Genomic DNA, 19,954 nt, shown 5'->3' with positions numbered 1-19,954 from the left:
TCTCTCTCTCTCTGTCTCTCTGTCTCTCTGTCTCTCTGTCTCTCTGTCTCTCTGTCTCTCTCTCTCTCTCTCTCTCTCTCTCTCTCTCTCTCTCTCTCTGTCTCTCTCCTCTCTGTCTCTCTCTCTCTGTCTCTCTCTCTCTTTCTCTCCCCTTCTCTCTCTCTCTCTCTCTCCTCCCTTCCCCTCTCCCTCTCCCTCCCCTCCCCCCTCTCTCCCTCCTGGTCTCTGTCTCTCAAAACTGAAAAGGGTGTGGGAGTGGTTGGGATGGAGAGGAGGTAAGGTGACACAACAGAGGAAGTCCAGAGTCAGCAGTGGAACATGAAGAGGAATGAAGATATGGCTGACTTGGGCCCTTTGGTTTATATGGAGGTTCTGAGAAGAATCAACTAATGAGAGGAAGAGACCACAGAGAGTGGTTTGCACTTTCCATGTGAAAAGGCCAGGAGTGAACTTCCAGTGTTGAGGACACTACAGGGTTAAGGTGAACTTCTAGAATAAGGGTGCTGAAGGTTCAGAGTGAACTACAGTGAAAGGGTATGGTGGAGAAAGTCCAAAGAGTCAGGAGTGTGGAGCCCAGGGATGAATGGAGTTCAGGAAAGGCTTCGTGGAGGAAGTGATGTTTGACCTAAGCCCAATGAATAGAATGAGGAACAGCATAGTCTAGTTTGGTTGGACCACAAGGGGTGCAAAAATAAAACATATGAGATGAGAGCAGGTTGATAGAAGTAGGAGCCAAATTAGCAATGTACACAGTAGGTTAAGGTTTAGACTCTGTTTGGTCAGAAATGTGATACCTTTGAATGCTTTTGAATAGAGAACTGGCATGATTAAAACTGTATTAGGAAGAATAACAAAACAGTGATAGAATAGATTGGGATTGATTGTAGAGAGAAGACTGGTCAGGAAGCTAATGCATGCATTAGTGTAGTCTAGAGGTAATGAGATCTGAAAACAGGGTGGTGGCAGTGCAAATTCCTTTAAACCAAAATTAATCTCTAGTTGGTAGAATTTCAGGCAGTATGACAAATTGGAGAAATTCAAGTACTGTAGGGAGATATTTTGGTGTAGCAGCTTTCCTTTTGCCTATTAAATCACATTCCACTGACATTGATCATCTGCTCTGTGTAAAACTAAAACCAGTACTTCTCTAAATGTAGGAAATAACAATTAGCAAAGTTACCCATTATTCTTGAGTTCACACCAGATTCAAAAATGGCAAATTTAAGTTGTTTAAATTGAATTTTATGGTTAAATCAGAGATGTTGACTGAACCCTCTAGTTCACCCTGGTATGAAATGTAAAACCTGTAATATTGAAATATATTATGTAGCACAATTTCATCTGTACATGATCATTAATAGTCTGTAGTCAAGACAGAAACTGGTAAGTTATAAAATTGATGTATAGACAGAAAATAATTAGTGAATCTGCTAATAGTCTGATATAACTTCTGTAGTCAAGAAAGAACCTTAAAATGTAAAACTGATGTGTGGACAGAAAAATAATGAGTCTGCTATTTTTTACATGTTATATGTGTATTCCATTTTCTTGACTCATGAAATTATTACCTCTGATAATTTAATAACCCTATTACTCCAACATAGATAAGGCAATATAGCTAGTATATCCACAGATGATTATGATTATGCTGACAATAAGGCAATAGAAGAAGCAGATAATGATAAAAAAGATATGAAATATGAATGCAGTAGAAATCAAATCCTTACCACTATGGTTACTTGTCAAGAAATTCTGGGCAAATTTGTACAGCAGAGGCCCTATATTGCCTTTTTCTGAATGGTAGTCCAACTAAGTATGTTTTCACTTAAGGTTATTTGTAATTTGATGTAATTTCATGATGTTGGTTGTTTAACCAATTGTGTTAGGTATACATTTCCCATTCACAATTAAAATATTCTTTCTTACCCATCATCTGTTGTTTTTCAAAGACTCACTTGTATAACTGTAGAGTTGCTTCAAATAGAAGGCACATTTTTTTTTCATGACAAAATTTTGCTGCTTGCTACTTTAAAAATATGAACATACTTATTTTACCAGGATGAAAAATAATCTATATGTTTCATATAAATAATGTGTTTTTTTAGGGAACAAACTTTTTTTGTTTTTCAAGAAAAATCACTAGTGTAGTGCATTAGTGTAGTTTGACATACCAAATGTGTCCAATATTCTAAAGTGATTTTCTTAAAATGAAATAGCATGAAAACTTGATCAATTCTTTTAGAAAAGAAGTCATTTTGAGAATAAAAATTTTAGAAACTGTCAAAATAAAGTCTGTAGAAATAAGTGTTTGAAAGATCTTTTTGGTATCCATCTTCTTGTATTGCTAAAAACAAATGCCAGAGCAAAAGAGATGTCTGCAGGTTGTTGGAAGCTTGGTCACTTAGCCTTTTCTTTCACAGCTTCTTGACTTTTTAGCATACTGGTGTTTTTTTAGAAACACTGTTGGAGTCCTTCCCACCTGATCACCCACTTGGCCATTTATTTGTATTCTTTACCTACAACCACATCTTCCCCACACACCAGTCATCCTTCCTCCTTTCTTCACCCTGGTTACTACCATGTCTATCCCCAACCCCACATCAAAATTGGCAAAGACCAGTAAGGAAAAACCAGGATATCAGATTATAGTATGATTTCTTTGTGACATGCTATTGTCCAGATACACTGATTGGGGAAAAGTAATCGAATCAATATTCTGGCATTACAGCATAATATCTCACAGCTCTTTTAGTCAAGAGGTTTTTTTTTTTTGTCATTAATATCTAAATTGCTCTCTTATTGCTGCAAATTACTTGTTCCTTGTCTTAATTAGAATGGTATTTTTCTAAACTTGTACCTGTGATACTTTATTTTAATAACTTTATTAATAGAATCAGGCAATTGTAATGGGAATGCAAATTTGGAAGATCTTCCCTGCCCCTAGGCTAAAATGCACCTGAAGCCTGGGGAGGGAGGCTTGTTTTTCAGTAGATACTTTTTGATTGACCAGTGGGTCAATAAGGTTGTTACATTCTCTGAGCCAGGAGAAGGCTATATAAGTCCTGATGTGTAGCTTTGTTTTAGGACTCACTTTGAGAAGTGTTCTGTGATTTGATCTGAATTCTGGGAAGCCGTTGTTGAGAGTCCCCCGGCTTTGAAAAACCCAGATGTGGAAACCCAGATGTTGACTGGGTATGGATGTAATGGTTGGACAGTTTGGAAAGCTGTCTACTTGATCTGTTTCTGTCTTGATAATTCTGCCTGTATGCTTTGAAGTTCGGGGTGCTGACCTTTTTCCCCTGAACAAGGTAAACGATAGATGTCTGACTGATTAAATTAAGCTTGTTAACCCATTTTGAGTTGCTTTCCTTTAACAAAGCAGATCCAAGAATCTGTGTGAGCAGCCACCCTGGAGACGCTGGGGTGCTTGCTGCTACAGCAACCTATGGCACATGTGCTGAGATAATTGTCAGTGGCATTCTGTTCCTTCCAGGAATGTGTACCCTTTTCTTTTCTAATTGTCTTTGCTTTTCTATTTTCTTTTTTCTTAATTATCTTCCTTTTACTTTGTTTTGTCCTAAGTGTGAAAAGTTTTTTTTTCTCATTCAATAGTATTTTACTTTTCTTCCAATTACATGTAAAGATGGTTTTCAACATTCACTTTTATAAGAATTTGATATCCAAATTTTTCTTCCTTCCTCCCTTCCCCCCTCCCCAAGACAGCAAGCAATTTGATATAGATTATACATGTACAATCATGTTAATCATATTTTCACATTAGTTATGTTGTGAAAGAAGAATCAGAACAAAAGGGAAAAACCACAAGAAAGAAAGAAACAAAAAAAGCTGAAAATAGTATGCTTTAATCTGCATTCAGACTCCATAGTTCTTTTTCTGGAAGTGTGTAGCATTTTCTGTTATGAGTCTTGGAATTTTCTTGGATCATTGTATTTCTGAGAAGAGCTAAGTCTGTCAAAATTGATCATGGTAAAATGTTGCTGTTACTGTGTAGAATGTTCTCCTGGTTCTGCTCACTTCACTCAGGATCAATTCATGTAAATCTTTCTAGATTTTTCTGAAATCTGCCTGCTCATCATTTCTCATAGCACAATCGTATTCCATTACATTCATATACCACAACTTGTTCAGCCATTCACTAGTTGATGGGCATCCCCTCAATTTCTAATTCTTTGCCACTACAAAAAGAGTTGCTATAAATATTTTTGTACATGTGGGTTCTTTTCCCCTTTTTTATGATCTCTTTGGGATACAGACCTAGCAATGGTATTGCTGGATCAAAGGATATGCAGTTTTATAGCCTTTTCATCATAGTTTCAAATTGTTCTCCAGAATGGTTGGCTCAGCTCACAACTCCACCAACACATTACTGTTCCATTTCCCTCACATCTTCTCCAACATTTATCATTTTCCTTTTCTGTTGTATTAGATGGTATCTCAGAGTTATTTAAATTTGCATTTCTCTAATACTTTTTACATTGTTTATCCCTACTGGTGCTCTCAGTTTTAAAACCCTTCATAGAATCTTAGGTTATTGCTAGAATTAAACTTAGAAGTCATCTAATTCAATGCCTATATATTTTTTTAATTTTCTTTTTAAAGTAATCAGGATTAAGTAACTTGCTCAAGGTTACACGGCCAATTATTTCTGGGTGTGGTGCTGAGTATCTGAGCCTGGGATTCAATCCAGGTCATCCTGATACTGGAGCCAGTGCTCTTACTTGCTGAGCCACCTGGCCGTCCCTAAGCAATTGGGGTTAAGTAACTTGCTCAAGGTTACACAGCCAGGTGTTTCTGGGTGGGTGCTAAGTGTCTGAGCCGGGGATTCGATCTCCAGGTCTTCCCGACACTGGAGCCAGTGCTCTTACTCGCTGTGCTACCTGGCCGCCCCCAATGCCTATATTTTAATGATGAAGAAATTGTGGCCCTAGGACATTGTCTTGCCAAAGGTCACACAGGTATTTGTTAACCTATGGTTTGTGTTCCCATTTTGGAAACTTGCCCATTTGAAAACAAGTATGTATGTCTCTGATTAGTCAAAAACAGCATGTCCAAATTTATAAAAATACTCTGCCTCACTCAAAATCAGCATAGTTGGAAAAAGACTTCTAGTACAAAGGCAGCTATTGACTTGATGAGAATAAGCAAAATATTAGAAAGTAGATATTTAGGGTGACTATGAAATACCAGACTCATATATCTAGACATGGGAAATTTATGAATATAAATCATAGGATCTTAGAATTATAAAAAATATTAGAGGCCATCTCCTTCAACTCCTACCCAAATCATGAATACTGGACACAACTTCCCCTACAAGTGGTCTCTCTAAAACCTTTAAGCTTATTTAATAGAATTGTTCAATTTTAAAACCTATTGGAGGTAGCATCTGGCCATGCCCCCCAAACCCCCAACATTCAGGGTGGGTCCCCCAGAAGACATCTCCTCAAGTTTTAAATTACCCTATGAGTCTATGTCCCTAAAATTCTAGATCATAAGGCCTTAGTAATGTGTTTATCAGATAGTGTGGGCCAGGAGGCTAGTGGAAGTGGCACAGTTTGCCACATTATCAGCTGGGGCTGTTGTGAGCTAATATACCTTAGAGAAGACTAGGGGATGTTTGAGTTCCCATTTCCACCAAGCAGATTAACCTGGGATGCAGCTTTGGGCTATTGGAGCAAGGAGTATATAAAGCTAGAATATACCTCCCATGTGCATTGTATAGATCTAACATGTACATAGTTTTTGTGTTTTCTTGTCCCCTGGAATTTGAACTCCTTGAGCACTGTGGCCATGGTTCAACCCTTAGCATAGTGCCTCTAACATAGTATTGTTATCACCTTATGCCTTGTCAAAAATATGATATTTAATGACTGTTAGCCTGGACTATTGCATTAGTCTGCTGGTTGATCTTTCTGTCTCAGGTCTCTCCCTAAGTGAGTCCACCCTCCACTCAGCTGTTCAATCTGAAGTACAGACCTGACCATATCAGGACCCACCACATCCCCCATTGAATAAGGTCCAGGGGCTGCCTATTACCTCTATGGTCAAATATAAAATCTGTTTGGCTTTTAAAGCCCCTCATAAGTTTGCATCATTCTCCCTTTCCAGTCCTCCCATGCTTTATTCCTTCCTATGTACTCTACAATGCAGGGACACTGGCCTCCGGACTGTTCCTTATAGAGTCTCTCCTGACTCTTGTCATTGTCACCATTTGTTTCCCATGCCTGGAGCTCTCTCCCTCCTGGCTTCCTTGGCTTCCTTTGAGTCTCAGCCAAAGTTCCACTTTCTTCTTTTTCTTGCGCTCCTTGGTCTGGTGCCTTCCCTCCGAGGTTATCTCTAGCTTAGGATAAATGTACCCTTTGCTGGTTGTCTCCCCAGTTACATCCTGAGCTCCTTAAGAGCAGTGATTGTCTTTTGCCTTTCTTTGTGTCCCGAGTGTTTAGCAGAGTGCTTGGCCCACGATAGGCCCAAGATCAATGCTTCCTGACTTGATTTATTGACTGACTGATGAAGATAAACTTTAAAACTCTGGTTGGGAGTTCCTTAGATTTCAGGGAACTTCCCACTTTGTTTTTATCCACTTTGTGGACAGTTTTTATTGCCTTATGGACTGCTTTTACCTAAGGGTTACTGAATGCTTTTATTAAAGAAATTAAAAATCTCAACCCTCAGACTTTGTGTGGTCCATTGCAATAAAAGTGAAACCATGGCTAGGACACCAGAAGACACATTTACTTCAAAGCAAAAGCATTTAATGAAATGGCATAGTAAGAAACCTAGCAACTCAATATTGTACACATAAACCTGGGGTGTACTCCCCAAGAATTATACACAGAATCAGCAGGAAGATTGAATACAGTTGGAAATGTACAGCCATGTGTGGAGGACACATGTGGCCTTGGCACACGCATGGAGAGACTCATTTTTCTACTCATGCTCATGACTTGTAGGATTATCATTACACCGTTCCCCCTGGCAATGGTCTATGGTGGATGGCTCTCCTCCCCATTACAATAGCAGACCTTGCTCCATGGGGAATTGCTGAATGTTATTACTTTTGTCTCCCTGGGATGCTCCTCCTGGAAATGTGGCCAGGTGCCTTTCATTGTGTCTCCTTTTCTACTAGGTGCTGCTCAGTAGTGTCCTGTGATGGACTTGTTTCTGTAAATGCTGACTGGCTATAGCCTCCACTGTATCCAGTTTTAGGCTTAGGTGATATTTTCATCTAGGGTATTGCTGAACTTTCTTAGCTTAAATCCTATAGGCTTTTTTTCAGCTCTTTTAGAAATACCAGAAACCGGGGCGGCCAGGTAGCACAGCGAGTAAGAGCACTGGTTCCAGTGTTGGGACGACCTGGAGATCTAATCCCGGGCTCAGACACTCAGCACCACACCCAGAAATAACTGGCCGTGTAACCTTGAGCAAGTTACTTAACCCCAATTGCTTAAAAAAAAAAAAAAAGAAATACCAGAAACCCTTGTTATAATATCAACAGAAAGGGGAAGCTAGGTGATGCAGTGAATAGAGCACAGGCCCTGGAGTCAGGAGGACCTGAGTTCAAATCCGGCCTCAGACAATTAACACATACACACACACAAACTATCTGTGTGACCTTGGACAATTGCCTTCCAGAAAAGCAAAAAAAATTAATAATATCAATAGAAAAATTTATCTCATTTCCTATTCCTGAGACCTTCCATTGTTCTATCAAGGGATTTTCGGTCTTTTCTTTGGATTTCTTTTCCTAGTATGAGGTTTAATCATCTCAGAGACTGAGTGACTATCCATATACTTGCCTAATTTTGTCTCTTTAATTCTAAAGTATAAACCAGCTAACATTTATTTGTGCAGCAATTTCCAAACAGCTCTGAGGGTTTGGAGTTCCCCAGATTTTAAGGCCATTAGATGAATGGGTCTTGAGACAAGTTGAGCAGAGGGGAGAGGTCAGATTCTCTGCTACATACACAATCTGTTCTTGGCCCCTTCCCATGCAGAGGTAACTGATCCAAATCTCAAAGGAATGTTGCCCCCAACCTTATATCATTTACACAGTCATCTATGCCTATTATCACTTGAAAATAAATATCTCAATAATTAAATAACAAGGGATGTTAACCTTCTTGAATCTTGCAAAATAAAGCTCTTAATCAAATACCAATTTACTCATCCAGTACATGTGCATGTAGGTCCCTAATGAATATTTTTGTGTAGCACCTCCCCTCTAGTATTCCCCAATTTACACTTGTTCTCAGGGTTTGTGTTCCTTATAAGGTTGCTGCTGTGCTTGAGTTTTAGGGGTACTTTATGGGTGGCTGCTTCTATTACCATAGCTCATTAGCCCCCTATTAGTGCTCTTCCCATTAATAATCAGTGGGCACACCTAATTAGCTTTTAGCAGAGGTATCTGCTATGATGACAAAATTATAACAGTAACTACAAAATAGTCAAAACATTTTACCCAAAAGCCTGGGCTGCACTTTTCAACAAATACACACAGGATCCATGGGAAGAATGAGTGTAATGTTGTGAGGCATTTACATTAGAAACCCAATATATCCAGAGCTACTCAACCTTTCTGGTATTACCTTGCCTCAAAGTCCTTTCTTTTCTTGGATAAAAACCTCTGGTTGAAACCTCCTTTTGGGGCTGGCTACTCAGCTGGGCTCCCAACATTCACTCCTTTCTGCAGCTCAGTTCTTGATCGCCAGGTCTGACTTTCTTTTGAATCCATAGCCAGCCTTCTTCTCTGTTTCTAATGGTCATGCTCCTTGAAACTGCTTCTGGCCTCCATCCATCTCTATCCATCTGTTTGAAGTTTTAATCTCTGTTCCCTCACTGTTACTTGAATACTTTTAAAAGACTACATGGAGTGTTTTCCTACAGAAAAGTAACTCTGCTGTTAAATGCCATGACCATAGGAAGAGGAAATTTTTCTCTCCTCTTCCCTCCAAGAGGTACATAGCTGGTTTCTTCCATGACTTCTAGGTCTCTTCAACTTTCCTGAAATGCTGAATATTAGAATCCTCATACTTCTAAATGTCTCTGAGGATTAACTATTTGAAATATCAAGGGACATGGTAAACTCTCAGCCCAGTCAACTACATTGCCCCTTACTCAATCAAAGAGAGTGTTAATGCTTTGTAAAGTGATCACTGAGTGTTAACACCTTGTTACCACATCATCATCTATGAGTAAATTCATTACTACATCAACTGAGTTGGGGTGGTGGTGGTGAAAATAAAATAAAATCCAAATCTCCTGCATTTGAATAAGGATGGCTTATTTCTAAGATAAAATGATTTCTAGTGCCCCATCATGGTGTGGAGATGATTGAGGGTTCTCAAAGACTGCCAGCAAAATGTAAGCTATGAAAGGGTCTATAGAACTAGGAAGATGTTGAGCATAACTCTGGTAATGGGCTGTATGTCTTTTGGCCTAAGACTAGTCTGACCTGGTTCTCCTCATTAGATTGGCTTCAGTGAAACTTGTGAAAACTGTGCTGTAAGTCAAGGAGATATGATATGCATCAGTGGAAGTTATATCCCTACAACAAATCAGAAATCATTGAAGTAGTGTAACAATGATGAATCATTTAGCCAATCTCATCTAATTATACCAGTGAACAAAATTCCAAAAATTACTATTATCTTAGTAAATGTCTATTATGACCTGGAGTGGTATATAGAATGGTGGTAAACCTGTCTTCTGCACATAGATTACCTAGGTGGGACACCTTTCTCGGACCTCTTAAATGCATACATTCTTGACCAGAAATCATAGAATCCTCGCTTTAGGCACCTTAGAGACCATGTATTCCAACTCCCTCATGGGTGTTATTTTTAACTATGTCAAAAGACATAGTTCAGGGGCAGCTAGGTGGTGCAGTGAGTAAAGTGCCCGCATCGGAGTCAGGAGGACCCGAGTTTGGTTCCGGCCTCAGACACTTAACACCCACACAAAAAAACTAGCCTTGTAAACTTGGGCAAGTTACTTAACCTCAATTGCCCTCCAAAAGGCAAAAACAAAAGACATAATCTGTTTTTTCCATATGGTATAATATTATAAACTAAATTTAAAAATTAGATAATAAACACAATGAGAAACATAGTGTAGTGGAAAGAGCATTGGACTTAGCATCAAAAGACATGTGTTCAAGGCCCTGGGCTAACATTCAACTAACTACCGTGTTTCCCCGATAATAAGACACTGTCTTATTATTTTTTTTGGAAAGAAAAACACCAGAGGGCTTATTTTCAGGGGAGGGCTTATGTTGTCCTGCCTCAGCTCTCCTCCGTGGCACTGCTCTCAATGGCGCCAGCAAGCAAGTCACTGGGGAAGAACAGGATGACACGCTCACTGCTGCAGCTCTGATTGGATGCAGCTGGGAGCACGGCATGTGTTTCACCCGGGGCGGGGGGGACAGTGCATACAGAGGGTACCGTAATGTAGCGTGTAGCACAGGGGATCACCTTCACTACAGTAGCAATCTCAATAGGGCTTATTTTTGGGGGAGGGCTTATTTTAGAGGAATCTTACACAGTAAGGGGAGGGCTTATTTTCGGGATAGGTCTTATTATCGGGGAAACACGGTATGTGACTATTACAAGTCACTTAAGCTCTGAGAATCAGTTTCCTCCTATGGAAAATGAGAATAATAATACTTGTACTGCTCCATTGAGTATTTTAAGTCCTGTGCACTGTACTTGTGTGAACTGTCATTTACTTTTTATTACAAACTTAATCAAATCATCAAACAAAACAAGAAATGCAATTTTAACCCAAACTAGAGGCTGCTATCTAGGCATAACCAGATGAGTGACTATGTGGCAAATAAGCAAAGTAAGATACTTTTATTCTGTATTCATCTGAGCTTGTCTGAAGGCCCATTCCTTTGACTCTTTGCTTACTTTTTATTTTTTAAAAATAAACTTTTATTTATACCTTTTTTTGTTGTTACCTGAACTATATTTCACGATATATATTTTCTTCCTCCTCCCAGAATCCTCATCCTGATTTCCCATGAATCAGGGTGGGAAACTCAGCAAAATTAACTCTTATATTGCAAAAGTCTGACATTTTATAGTATTCTATACTCAATTGCTGCCACCTCTGCTAAGAAGGAAGGTAGGGGAAGTACCTTCTTATATTTATTCTTTTTGGTCAAGCTTGGTCATTATAATTTCATAGCATTGTTTCTATTGTTTTGTTGTTGTTGTTTCCATTTCATTGTCATAGTCTTTGTGGATGTTTTCTTTATTTTTTAAAAATATAATTACTTTTATTGATGGTTTTCCTAATGTTAGACTACCTTTGTATCCATGGCACAAATCCAGTTTGATCATCCTGATCTTTTGGGGGGATAAATTGCTATAATGTATTGCCAGGCTTTTATTTAAACCTTTTGTATTGGGGAAGAGCTAAGGTGGCGGAGTAGAGAAAGCACTCAGCTGAACTCTCCCAACATTCCCTTCAAACAACTGTAAAATTACTGTAAATAAAATTCTGGAGTGCCAGAGTACAACACTCATTTAGTCAAAGATGACTTAGGAGCTCAGAAAGAGAAATCTGTGACATGGGGGTAGAGGCTGGTCTGGGATCCACATAGGTACAACACCTGTGGTTGGCTACTTGGTGGCAACAGAAGCAGCAGTAGCTTTGGGAGCTCTCTAACCAGAGAAAATAAGGTGACCTGGCCTCTGTTCAGAAAGAGATTACAGGGGACACATATATGCTAGCACTGGACAAGGGACCAGATGCTGCTTGGCAAATCCATTGCCCGTCACCACTTCTAGGTCGTAGTTTAAGGCAAGAGAACAGTAATTTTGGTTACAAGGGATCAGGGACACTGAGGAACAGTATAGTTTCAAGTCCCAAAGAAACAGTTGGAGAAGTATTGATTGCAATCCCCAGAGATTAGGGACCCTTCCTAGGTAAGGACCAGAATACAGACCAGAATTGCAGTTACTGCACCTCTCCCATATTACATCATTTTGGAAACATTGAAAACTTCCAAACTCCCAGAACTAGCTCTAGAGACGGCAGTATGAAAAAGCCTGAAGCTTGAGACAGAGGCCTTTCCTGCCCCTCCCCCACTTCCACCCCCATCCTAACCAGGAAAAGAGCCTAATTTTAACAGAAAGTTTAAAATCAAGAAATAAGGTCGAAAATGAGCAAACAATACAAACATAAAAGAACCTGATCAGGTCAAGATACAAACTCAGAAGAAGACAATGAAGTGAAACCAGCTACAAGGAAAGCAACAAAGAAAAATATGAATTGAACACAAGCCTAATAAGAATTCCTTGAAGAGCTCAAAAATAATATTCAAAATCAAATAAGAGTCTCAGAGGAAAATAATAGGTAAAGAGATGAGAACAAAAGAAGAAAATTACAAAATTACCATTAATAGCTTGGTAAAAGAGGCACAAAAAATACTGAAGATAATAACACCTGAAAAACCAGAATTGGCTAAATAGAAAAAGAGGTAGAAAAGCTCATTGAACAAAATAATTCCTGAAAAATCAGAATTGTGCAAATGGAAGTTAATGATTCCATGAAACATTAAAAAAATAATAGAAAGTCAAAAGAATAAAAAGCATAAGAAAATTTGAAATATCTCAGAAAAACAATAGATCTGGAAAATAGAGGAGAGATAGTTTAAGAATTACTAGATTGCCTGAAATCCATGATGAAAGAAAAAGCCTAACATCATATATCAAGAAATTATCAAGGAGAACTGCCCCCCAAATCCTATAATCAGAAGGTAAAATAGAAATTGAAAGAATCTACTGATCATCATCTGAAAGATACCCCAAAATAAAAATTCTGAGGAAGAGTATAGCCAAATTCCAGAGCTCCCAGGTAAAAGAGAAAATACTTCAAGCTGACAGAAAGAAACTATTCAGATATGAAGGAACCACAGTTAGGATCCCACAACATTTAACAGCTACCATGTTAAAAGAGAGGAGGACTTGGAATATGATATTCCAGAAGGCAAAAGATCTGGGATTATAATCAAGAAGAATCTATCCAGAAAAATTGAGAAAAAACTTTAAGGGAAAAAGTGGATAATTAATGAAATTGAGAATTTTCAAGCATTCCTAATAAAAAGATGAGAGCTTAATAGAAAACTTGACCTTCAAATACCATATTAAAAAAAACAACAACAGAAAAAGATAACCATGAAAGAGAAATCCTAAGGGACTACTCAGTAGGGTTTATCTTTCTAAATAAGAAGGTGATGTGTGTCAGGTCTGAGAACTTTATCATTATTAGGTCAGGTACAAAAGATTCTACATAGATAGGATGTGATACTCAATTGGGTATGGAAATTTATCTTATCCTACAGGAAAGTAGGGGGAAGGGGATAAGAGGGGGAGATGATAGAAGGGAGGGCTGATTGGGAGAGTGGGTAATCAGAAGCAAACACTTTTGAGGAGGTACAGGGTCAAAGGAGAGAATAGAATAAATGGGGGCCAGCACAGGATGGAGAGTAACAGAGTTAGTCTTTTACAACATGACTAGCATGGAAGTGTTTTGTGTGACTACACATGTATAACCTATATCGAATTGCTTGCCTTCTCCTTGAGGGTGGGTCAGAAGGGAGGAAGGGAGAGAATTTGGAACTCAAAGTTCTAAAAATGAATGTGAAAAATTGTTTTTACATGCAACTGGGAAATAAGATACATAGGCAATGGGGTATAGAAATCTTACTCTACAGGAAAATAGAAGGGGAAGGCAATAAGAGAAGGGGGGGGTAATAGAAGAGGGGGCAGATTGGGGAAGGGGTAATCGTAATACATGCCATCTTGGGGTGGGGGTAGGGGACAGATGGGGGGAAAATTTGGACCTCAAAATCTTGTGGAAGTAAATGTTGAAAACTAAAAATAAATTAGTAAGACCAAGGTGTGGAAGTGAGTTGATTATGTTGGGTTGATATTAAAAAATGAATGTGAGAAGAGAGATGCTCTGTGAGAAGGGGGAAGTGAGAGGAAAAATGGGGGAAATTTCTCACCTAAAAGAGGTATGCAAGGAAGAGCTTTTGTGATGGAGGGGGAAATGGTAGAGAGGGGTGGGCAATATTTGAACTATACTCACATCTAAATTGATTCAAAGAGGAAAAAAAATTATCTGCCTACTCAAATAGTAACAAAAATCTTTATTATCCAACAGGAAAATAGGAGGGAAGGGGATAAGAGAAAAGGGAGATGATAAAGGGGAAGGATATAAAAGATGGCAGTCATCAGAAGTAAAGCAAACTTTAGAGGAGAGACAGGATAAAAAGAGAGAAGAATAAACAGAAGAAAATAGGATGAAGGGGAATGCACAGTTAGTGATCATAAGTGTGAATGTGTTTGGGATGAACTCACCCATCAAATGGAAGTAGATAGTAGAATGGATTAGAAACCATAATCCAACAATATGTTGTTTACAAGAAACACACTTGAAACAACACAGAGTAAAAATAAGGGGCTGGAAAAGAATCTATTAACTGAAAGATGCTATTTTTCATTCTTTTTTTTCTTTTATTCAAGTATTCTAGTACAAAATGACTAACATGGAATTGTTATACATAATTGTATATGAATAACCTGTATCTGATTGCTTACCATCTCAGAGGGAGGGAGGGAAAGAATTTAGAACTCAAAACTTTTAATAAAAATGTTAAAAAAATAAAGGGCTGTAGAAACATAAATTAAAAATTAATTTGAAATTAACTAATCTAATCCTAAAAAATGAGTGGTCAAAAGAAGAAATAATTAAAACAACACTTTCATTGAAGAGAATAACAACAATGAGACAATATTCCAAAATTTGTGGGATATATCCAAATAGTACATGGTTGGGGGAGGGGGATTTATATCTTGTTTAAAAAATGAACAACTTTAGCAAAGTTGGAAGTTATAAAATGTAACCACTTAAATTATCAGCATTTTTTATATACTACCAAGAGAACTCAGCAGAGAGAGATAGAAAGAGAAATTCCATTTAAAATAACTGCAGACAATATAAAATATTTGGGAGTCTACCTGCCAAGACAAACCCTGGGACTATATGAACACAATTATATAACACTTTTCACAGAAATAAAGGCATCTAAATAAGTGAGGAAATATTTATTGCTTATGGATAGTCTGAGCCAATATAATAAAATGACATTTCTGCCTAAGTTAATTTACTTATTCAGTGCCATAGCAATAAAACAACCAAAGAATTATAGTCCTAGAAAAGTAATAACAAAAAGGTCAGGAGTATCAAGAGAATCAGTGAAAAAAATGTGAAGGGATGTGATTTAGCACTTCTGAAATTCAAACTACATTATAAAGTGGTAATCATCAAAACAATCTTGTACTGGCTAAAAATTTGAGTGGTAGATCAGTGGAATAGATTAGGTACACAGTAGTGAATGAATATAGTAATTTAGTGTTTGATAAACCCCAAAATTCAGACTTTGGGAGCACAGACTCACTATTTTAGAAAAATTTCTGGGAAGACTGGAAAGCAGTTTGACAGAAACTAAGCATAGACTCATATCTCATACTGTATACAAAGATAAGGTCAAAATAGATAAATTATTTGTACATAAAGGATGATATCATAAGTAAATTAGGGGAACAATGAAAAATGTATCCAGATTTGTGGATAAAGGGAAGAATTTTTGACTAGACAAAAAATAGGGAGGATCACAAGAAGTAAAATGGATAATTTTGATTACATGAAACAAAAAGGCACAAACAAAACTAATGGAGACAAAATTAGAAGGAAAATAGGAAACTGGGAAAAATTTAAAAGAATATTTCTCTTATAAATGTCTCATTTCTCAAATATAAAGAGAACTGAACCAAATTTATAAAAATAAAACTCATCCCCCAGTCAATAATAGGTCCAAAAACATGTAAGGCATTTTTCAGAAGGAGAAATCAAAGCTATCAATAGTCACATGAAAAAGTGCTCCAAATAACTACGATTAGAGAAATGCAAATTAAAACAACTCTGAGATATCACCTCACACCTCTCAGTTTTTCTAACATGACAGAAAAGGAAAATGAAAAATCCTAGAAGGAATGTGGAAAAATTGGGAAACTAATGCAATGTTGATGGAGTTGTGAACTAGTTAAATTATTCTGGATAAGATTTGGAACTACTTCCAAATGATTATAAAACTGTTCATACCCTTTAGCCCAGGAAAACACTACTAGGTCTGTGTCCAAAAGAGATCAAAGGAAAGGGAAAAGGACCTATATGTACAACAATATTTATAGTATCACTCTTTGTAGATGATATGATGGTATACTTAGAGAATCAACTAAAAAACTACTTGAAATAATGAAGAACTTTAGCAAAGTTGCAGGATATAAAACAAACCCACATAAATCATTGGCATTTCTACATGTTACTAGCAAAACTCAGCAACAAGGGATAGAAAAAGAAATTCCATTTAAAGTATCTATAGACAGTATAAAATATTTGGGAGTCTAACTGCCAAGACAAACCGAGGAACTATATGAATACAATCATGAAACACTCTTCATGCAAATAAAGTCATATTTAAATAGCGAGAAAAATATCAGTTGCTCATAGGTATGCTGAGCTAATATAATAAAAATTGCAATTTCTGCCTAAATTAATTTAGTCCTTTGGTACCATACCAATACAAGTACCAAAAAAAAATTTTATAGATCTAGAAAAAATAATAACCACATTTATCTGGTAGAACAAAATGTCCAGAACACCAATGGAGTTAATGAAAAGAGATGCAAGGGAAAGTGTCCTAGCCATACCAGATCTTAAATTGTAGTATAAAGTAACAATCATCAAAACTGTTTGGTAGTGGCTAAAAAATAGAGTGGCAGATCAGTGGAATAGGTTAGGTACACAAGACACAGTAGTCAATGACTATAGTAATCTACTGTTCGACAAACCCAAAGACCCCAGCTTCTGGGATAAGAGCTCACTATTTGACAAAAACTGCTGGGAAAACTGGAAAATACTATGGCAGAAACTAGACATAGACCAGCATCTCATACCAGAATAAAGTCAAAATGGGTACATGATTTAGACATGAAGGGTGAAAGCAAAGAATAGTTTATGTGTTGGAACTATGGGGAAGGGAAGAATTTATGACCAAACAAGATAGAGATCATTATGAAATGCAAAATGGAAAATTTTGATCACATTAAATTAAAAAGGTTTGTACAAACAAAGTCAATGCAGCCATGATTAGTAGGGAAGCAGAAAGTTGGGAAACAAATTTTATAGCCAATGTCTCTCATAAAGGTCTCATTTCTAAAATACACAGAGAACTGAGCCAAATTTATAAAAATACAACTCATTCCCCAATTGATAAATGGTCAAAGGATATGAACAGGCAGTTTTCAGAGGAAGAAATTAAAGCTATCTATAATTATATGAAAAAAAATTCTAAATCACTATTGATTACAGAAATGCAAATTAAGACAACTTGAAAGTGCCACACCATATCTATGAGATTGGCTTACATGACAAAACAGGAAAATGATAACTGTTGGAGAAGATGTGGGAAAATTAGAACACTAATACATTGTTGGTGTAGTTGTGAACTGATCCAGCTATTCTGGAGAGCAATTTGGAACTATACCCAAACTGCATACTCTGTGATCCAGCAATATCACTACTAGATCTGTATTCCAAAGAGATAATAGAAAAGGGAAAAGGATTCACATGTACAAAAATATTTGTGGCAACTCTTTTTGTTGTGGCCAAGAATTGGGAATTGAAGTGATGCCCATCATTTGGGGAATGGCTGAACAGGTTGTGTTATATGAATGTAATGGAATACTGTTGTCCCATAAGAAATGGTGAACTGGCAGACTTCAGAAAAATCTGGAAAGACAGTGTGAATGGGTAATTAGTGAAGTGAGCAGACCCAGTAGAACACTGTACATAGGAACAGCAATATTGTGTGATGATTGACTTTGTCAGACAGCATTTCTGAGCAATGCAGTGATCTAAGATAATTCCAAAAGACTTATGATGGAAAATTCTATCCACATCCAGAGAAAGAACTATGGAGTCTGAATGCATATTGAAGCATACAATTTTCTCTTTCTTTTGTTTTTTTTTCTTTCTCATGGTTTTCCCCTTTTGTTCTGATTCTTCTTTTGCAACATGACTAATGTGGAAATATGTTTTATATGAGCCTACATGTATAGCCTATATCAGAATTGCATTCTGTCTTGAGGAGGGAGGAATGGAGGGAGGGGGAAAATTTTAGAATTCAAAATTATATGAAAACAAATGTTGAAAGCTAAAAATAAATTAACTAGTTAATAAAAAGTATTTACAGCAGCTCTCTGTGATGGCAAAGAATTGGAAATTGAGGAAATGCCCATCATTTAAGAGAATGACTGAACAAAATGTGACATATGATTTTGATGAAATACTATTGCTGTAAAAATTGGTGAGCAGGATAGGTTCAGAAAACCCTTGGGAAGACTAAGATGAACCATTGCAAAGTAAAGTAAGCCAAACCAAGAGAACACTGTACATAGTAATAGCAATATTGTAATGATAATCAACTGTGAAAAACTTGGATACTCTGATCAAGACAGTGATTGAAGACAATTCCAAATGACCCATGATGAAAAACATTATCTACCTCAAGAGTGAGAACTGATGAACTCTGAATGCAGAGTGAAGCACCCTTTTTCAACTTTCTTTATTTTTCTTGTTTTCTTTTTCAACATTGCTAATATGGAATTATGTTTTGCATGACTTCACATGTAAAAGAGATAACAAATTGCATGCCTTTTCAAGGAGGGGGAAGGTCAAGGAGGAGGAGAATTTGAAACTCAAAAATTTTTTAAATTAATGTTAAAAATTTTTTATATGTAATTGGGAAGTAGTTGATGAAATAAAATGTATTAAAAACATTTTGAATTGATATTCACTAATGATATTGGTTTGTAGTTCTTTGCATTATTCTTCCACAGTTTAGATGTTATCATATTTGTCACATAAAAGCATTTTGGTGAAATGTTTATTTTCCTCAATTTTTGAGAATAACTTATGCAGTATAGATGTTAATTATTTTTTAATTAATATAATTCTATTACTTTATCTGGATTAGGATTTTTTTCCTTTGATATTTTTTATTTTTTGTTTGGATTTCTTTTTTTTTACTTTATTATATGTAACTTTTTTAAAACACTTCAATTTCTTTTTTTAAAAAAAGGATTAGGATCATTATTTGGTCTTCTGTTAATTTGGGTATTTTATATTAGTATAGATAATTCTCATGTTTACTGGCTTTTAAATTTAGTTATTTCATAATGTAATTTCCTGAATTATTTCTTTTAATTTTATCTATACTTACTATAAACTTATCTAATATTATGATTCCTATCTTTGCTTTTTTGAATTAAGTTGAAGCATAATGGATTTCACTACAGTTCCTTTTTTTTAGTTCTATATGAATATGTGTTTAAATTATGTTTCTTATAGATAACATATAATCAGATTCTGTTTTCTAATTCATTTTGATGTTCTCTTCCATGTTATGGATGAGTTCATCACATTTATGTTCAGGGTTATGATTATCAAATTGTATTTTCCTCCATTCTCTTCTCTTGTACTTTTTGCCTCTCTTTCAACCACCCTTTTTATAAGAAAGAAGTTAGTAAGAGAGAAGGGGTTTGACTAATACTAGTGATTGGTAAATAAAATGGCTTGTCCTCATGATGGAGAGAAATGTCTACATTCAGAGAAAGTACTAGAAAGAACAGAGTTTGAATGCAGATTGGAACAAACTACCTGCTCTCTGTCTTTATCTTGTTTGGCTTTGTTTGCTCTTTCCCATTGTTGATTCCATCCTATACAAGCCTCCTTTGTAACCTGACTTTCACACTGTCTAGTGTGAAACTATTTGCAGATCCTATATGTGATTGTATGCCAC

General features: G+C 36.7%; 1 protein-coding gene across 1 annotated transcript in view; it reads left to right on the top strand.

The window, feature by feature from the left end:
* LOC138150236 (kinesin-like protein KIF6) overlaps nt 1-19,954 on the top strand; it is a 178,038-nt gene that overhangs the window by 14,630 nt on the left and 143,454 nt on the right. The window lies entirely within an intron of this gene.

Source organism: Petaurus breviceps, unplaced genomic scaffold (genome assembly GCF_028583685.1).
Source record: "Petaurus breviceps papuanus isolate PSGF00001 unplaced genomic scaffold, PetGlider_PUasm1.0 90865, whole genome shotgun sequence".
Classification (NCBI taxonomy): domain Eukaryota; kingdom Metazoa; phylum Chordata; class Mammalia; order Diprotodontia; family Petauridae; genus Petaurus; species Petaurus breviceps.
This window is presented reverse-complemented; position numbering and strand designations above follow the sequence as displayed.